Genomic DNA, 6,098 nt, shown 5'->3' on the forward strand with positions numbered 1-6,098 from the left:
TGCAGATGCTGATTCTGGAGGCTATTCTTCTCATGCCTCCATTACCCACAAGTCTGCATTTTGTTTAGTGGCACCTCTTGCTGCCTCTTACAAAAAAAAAAAAAAAAATGAACTATTTATTTTGTGGCTCAGTGGTCCACAAAATAAATTTCCAATTCAAGTGAGCTTGGGCAATACCTCTGTATGCAGAACAAAAGAGTGTTCCAGTTGAGTATTTGCAAAATATACATAAAAGAACTTATGTCCCAAAATAGCACAGAAATGAAAGGATTAATTTTCTTCTCAGTTTCAAACTGCAAGAAGTCAGTAGAAGTGGGACTCCAGTTCTAACCATGGCAAGACCGGTCTGTCCTGTTACAGTTTGTGTGCAAATACCTTTTCTCCAAGCAACTAAAGTATCTTCCTGCTACAAATATTAGCTGAGTACATTTTTGTGGCTTTTGAAAACTCTTCTTGAAAGAGGTGGCCACTTGTCAAATTTTCTTGAATTTCAGAGAAGGGACAATAGGTGATTTCTTCCTTACAGTATTTAAAGCAGACTATTAAAAGTGAAAAGAACGGTCAAGGGTTCCTGGGTCACTTCTTAGGCTGGATAGTGTGGTAGCTTGTCCTGGGCACACAGGAAGATGGCAGCAGAGCTTGGACCTCAGGTGGCCTGGTGCCCAAACCTTGGCTCTTCCTGCCACACCCTCATGGGGTTTTGTTAAGTACAACCCAATGTAGGTCATCTGGAGTTGTCTGCAGGTGAACTGCCCAGGGACAGCTTGTCTTTCAGATTGGCCAATAGTTCACGTCGTTCAGTTGCTCTCTTTCATGCCTTCGTAAGTAGAACACCCCAAGCACATCCAATACTCTTCTGAGTCACTGTCACCCTCGTGGCCGTGGACTGCTGGGAGCACTCGTCGTTACTCATGTAAACAAATGAGCATCTGTGGGCAATGCTGCAGGGCCTGCTGAGGTGGGGCACCCTGCTTCCTCACCCATGTCCTCAGACCCCTTTGAACCTTGGGATGGGTGCTGCTGACATGACAGCCCACGTCTCATTTCTCCTACTCATTGATGACCACCTCTGTGGCTCACAGTGCAGTAGTCCACCTACTGTTTTCCCTCTGTGAAGGGCCCAGAGGTGTTAAGCCATTAGCCTTGCATAGGAAGTCTGAATATTTAGGCCATGAGGGCAAGGGCTTGGTAGTTACCTTTTCTTAAATTTTTTTTATATGTTGCTAGACCTCTATTTTATTCATTTATTTTTATGTGGTGCTGAGAATTCAACCCAGTGCCTCACATGCCAGGCAAGCGCTCTATCACTGAGCCACAACCTCAGCCCCATTATGAAATACACAGTGATCTCTTTTGTCTTCCTTACCTCTATCTCTTTGCTAACTTATTCTTCTTTGTCCTCTGAAAGCATCTAGACTTAGATTATTGAAAGATTGGATGTAAGGATTCAATGAGATAGTGTATGCTCACTGTTTAGCATTGTACCTAGCACATATTGATACTTAGTAAGTACTGGCTGGTTTTGCTGCTCTCGCTCCCTCTAAAAGAGAAGATACAAGGTCTCCAGGTGCTGAGAGATCCAGTACATAGCAAGTCTACCCATTGAGCATCCACCAGAAGACAGTTTTTTAGTTTATAATTTTTTTTATTGCCATCTGGATTTCACCCTTAACCATACAGGGTTAATGAATTTTCTATTGTACTGTTAAGGCAGAGCCATGAAAAAAATCAATAAAAAATGTTCTTAGAAAAGATTTTATGATTCTCCTGACTACCAGGCATCAGCAATTTTTATTTTTATGACTTTAAGTTAAAGAACTTTGAAGACTTTAGTGGTTTATTCTGTCTCAAACCAAGATCACTTTTGGTAATGACTACCTTTCTCTCTGAATATATTTCTCAAAAAGTTTTTATTAAAAATTATTATCAATAAACTCAATATAATTTAGAAGTTATCCTTTTGAGTGAGATTAGCTGAGGAAAAAATTGAAGATTGTTTTAAGTAACTTATGACTAGTAACCTTTTTCCAAAAAGCTTTGATCTGTATAAATTATGAAATTAAATTATAAACCAAGATGTGTGGGTGTTTGTGGATGATGGAGGGTTGGTTTATCCCTGGTTTTCTTACTGCACATATCAGTTGTGCACTTTGCTATGAAGCAGGATGAAAGTATAGGAATTGAGTGAATAGTTTCCCTCATTGATTATTATCATGTTCATGTGCTAATAATTTTATTAAAATGCACATCTCATTTTTCAGTTTGTATGTTTTCCCAACTTAATGCTGAATGTGCTTCTTTCTAATCTCTGAATTTCAGGAGTCTATTAATAAAGCCTGTGTAGAGAATTAGCTGCTAATTTTGGATGTGCTTGAAATGAGATTGTCAACAAATTACAACTTCAAACTTAGGACAGTAGTTTGTTATGGATTGGACATCATCCCTGGTATAAGACGATAAATTCAATGTTTCTGAAAAATAGAAAAATTTCTGATTTTTTTTTTGTATATTAGACTTTTTGATACTTTTCAAGGAGTCAAAGTGTTCTATAGAATCATGAAAAGTTTTTTTTTCCAAATTTTTTTTTTTTTTTTTTGTGAAGCGTTTACAATGTTAGGTTTATTAGGAAGATTCTAGAAACAAATCTTTATTGATTATGAATTTTCTGACTAACCAGTAAATATAAATATTTAATTGCTAACCCTAAGGAATAGGTAATAGCTATTCAGTGGCACTGATGGAAAGAAATTAGTATCTAATTAAATGTCTCCCCACACTTAATAAAGAAGAGTAAGTCCAGAAAGGTGGGTGCCTCTCCTGTCCTTGCTGCTTGGTACACAGGAGTTAGTCAGCTAAGACTTCTGAATTCCTCTTTCATCCCAGGTACTGTGCATGGTTTTGGAGGTGTAGGTAAATGAGACCGCTGGGGCCGGGGCCCTGGTGGGGCTTAGAGATTGTTATTTTCATGAATAACAGGGATGCTGACAAGTGAAGTAACTGCATACATATTTTCATCCATGCACCTAGGAAGTCAACAGGAAACTGAGGTGGAGGAAGTCACAGGGAGGCCTCTCTGGGGGTGGATGGTGAGGAAATGTCCCTCTCAGGCCTCCTGGGTGAGAAGGTACAACCCTGACCCATCCTGTGAAGTGCAGATGGGAGGACCCCTGAGGTCACTGCTGAGAGGAGCTGAAAGGGATCATCTGAGGGAGTGGACAGTAGTCTGCGATGAGCTGACAGATATACAGGGGTACCAGGATTTTTCCTCTGTATGCCATGTCCACTCGTTTGATGGTGAATCATATGATGGTGCCTTTATAGGAAATTTGGACAAATTGGCTTCTCTGAAGTGTGGGAAATTTGGCCTCTTAAAAATATATGAAGCATTCATGTTTCCAGAGGAAAAATAAAGGCTAGAATCCTTTGACATCTTAACGAGTCTCTTCCTCTCATTGTTGTCTCTTATAAATGATAGGAGGCTAGTTTCTGTTTCCTCTTCAAAGTCTGTGCCTTGTGATTTGCCTCTGCTGGGTGACGTATCAGGCAGTGCAGCGTGTGAGGCCCTAAAGATTTCTTTATACTTCTTAGAGTCCATCTTCACTTTTGAAATATTTGGCCCAGGAGTTTAAGTCCTTTGTTGTTTTTGTTCCTTTTTTGAACACCAAAATTATGCCTACTGTGCAGATCCTCTGTGACTGTTGACGATTTGGTGTTGCAAATTGAATCCTATGACTGTATAACAGGATGGACAGATGAACTTAGCCATTCTGTGAGCTCTAACTGTGCACATTTCTTTGTTTCAGACCAAAATGTTAAGGCCGTATGACCTTTTGTGTGGATTTTCTTTCTGCCTTAAGACCGCAGTTAGAGTTTGAATCCATGCATTAGAGTTAAAGATGGGAAGACAGCCCAGCAGAGAAAAGTGGCCACGGACTTTTTTTCCATCCTTCCCCTGTCAAGAGGTGGAGTTTATCTCCCCTTCCCTGTTCAGGCTGGCCCTGTGACTGCAGTGGAAGGGATGCTGGGCTGTTTCTACACTTGGTCTTTAAAAGGTCTGGCAGCTTCTGCTTCCTGCCTTTGGAAATGCTTGCTTTGAGGAGCTAGCTGCCATGTAAATAAGCTCAGGTCAGCCACAGAAAGAGAAGTTCTAGTGTTCCAACCATCTCCACCAAGGAGTCAAACAGGTGAGGGTCACCACCTTGGATCTTGCAGCCCCATCTCCATGTAACTGCTGTCACCTAGGAGACCACCCACCTGCCCACTGGTGAGAGGTAGTAAATGGCTGCTGCTGTTTTCAGCCTCTAGGTTTGGGGGTGGTTTGTTAGTGGCAGCTAATCAAAAGAGGCAGTGTCCTTAACATTCCATCCTAAGGGATTTCAGCTCTGCCTGTTCACCAGAGCCCACACCTGTAGGTAAGCTGTGGAGTGTGGGATGTGGAGCGCTTGCACAGCTGTTTTCCCGGAAGCTGGAGGAGGGGAGCCACGCACAGGATGGCAGACAGAATAGCTCAAGGATACACTTGACCGAGACAGCTGAGAAACAGCTGCATTGGCCTAAGTGAGTCCGAAGAGTGGGTGTTTTGTTATCAGGAATAGATTGTTTCAACTTAAAGAAATGAAGTTTTTATTCATCATATTCTTAGAAGTTGCAAAAGAGTTTTTAGTCCAGGCTTCTCCAGGATCCAGTCCCTTGTGAATAAGATCTAATAAGTGAATGGTGATCAGTGGATGGGGAAGGACTTCTTCCCAATAGTAAAGAATGGTTGACCTATGGTCAACATAGGTCGCTGGTCTTAATTTTCTCCCCTCTCAAAACTCAGGCCAGAGATTGTGTCCTGTGGGCCTCTCTAGCCATGGTGCTTGGTAACACATTTTTTTATATGTAGGTACTAAAATTTGATTCATATAGTATCTGATTTAACTAAACTTGTTATAAAGCACAGTACATACTTGTGTACCAAGTCACAGCAAGCCTACCTACATACTTTAATAGATTCTTTTCATATTATGTGATTGAACACCTACATATATCCCAGACCCACCCCCCAACCCCCAAAAAAATGTCAAGCATAGAATTTTACATTTGTTGAGTAATTTGGAAAATACAAAGACCAGGTGGTGTGTCCTGAGGACAAGGGGGTGTGGTGTGCCCTGTAGTGTGACTCTCAGCTATAATAGTCCAGCTGCTTAGTCTGCCCCTCCAGGTGCTGCCCATGACCAGCCATTCCATCATGGCAGCCAGAATAGCCTGGGGCCACACTGCACCTGTTACCTGGAGACTCCTGGGTCAGAGGCACCGCCTTTGAAGAAGGATGGAATGGATGAGGCAGGAAAACTCCCAGCCCTGGCTATACAGTAGAGTTGCCTGTGGGCAGTGAAGGTGACGAGCAGCAGGTGGCCGTTCTAGATGGATCTGCAGGAGGCTCAGCTGCAGTGTGCTTTCAGACATGTGTGGACTAGTGCCAGCAGAAATGACTGTTGGCTTAAGTCTTTAGACACTTTTGACACTTTCTAATCCTGATGTTTTATTAGACAGTCTTTTCCAAATTAATAGCAAGAAAAAATTAGTACTGCCTTTATTTTTGTGTACAGTATTAAAAACAGCCTGCTTGCAGGCTGGGATTGTAGCTCAGGGGTAGAGGCCCTGGGTTCCATCCCCAGAATCACACACACACAGGGGGAAAGGGGGAGAGCCAGACTAGCCTGCTGGAGTGTAGTAAAGAAATAAAACTCTTGGTTTAAGGGTCATTTTCTCTACTGACATCTTCCGTGCTCCGTGGTCACTTTACTTTTTAAATCTACTTCCTTGCTTGTAAAATGACAGTGTTTGCAGTGTTTCATAGGCATAAATGAGATGACTTTAAGATCAACAAAAATGCTAATATGTTTTACAAAGTGTGGTTGATTGTAGTGTTACTACTAGTGATAAAATGCTCACGAGAGGAAGTTAGTATTTACCCCTGCCCCCTGCCCCCGGGCCACACATAAGACAAAACTGAGGAGGATTTAAGCCTAAGTAATAAGCAAGGCCACAGGATGTCATGACAGTCTTCAGTTTGAACCATGCACACTGAGGCCCAGATTTCTTAATTGTTGGAT

At 41.9% G+C, this 6,098-nt stretch overlaps 1 protein-coding gene across 8 annotated transcripts in view; it reads left to right on the forward strand.

Annotated features, from left to right (window-relative positions):
• Positions 1-6,098, forward strand: part of NEDD4L (NEDD4 like E3 ubiquitin protein ligase) — a 311,088-nt gene that overhangs the window by 192,619 nt on the left and 112,371 nt on the right. The gene's annotated exons all lie outside the window — the stretch shown is intronic.

The sequence above is a fragment of the Sciurus vulgaris genome (assembly GCF_902686455.1).
Source record: "Sciurus vulgaris genome assembly, chromosome: 13".
Lineage (NCBI taxonomy): Eukaryota > Metazoa > Chordata > Mammalia > Rodentia > Sciuridae > Sciurus > Sciurus vulgaris.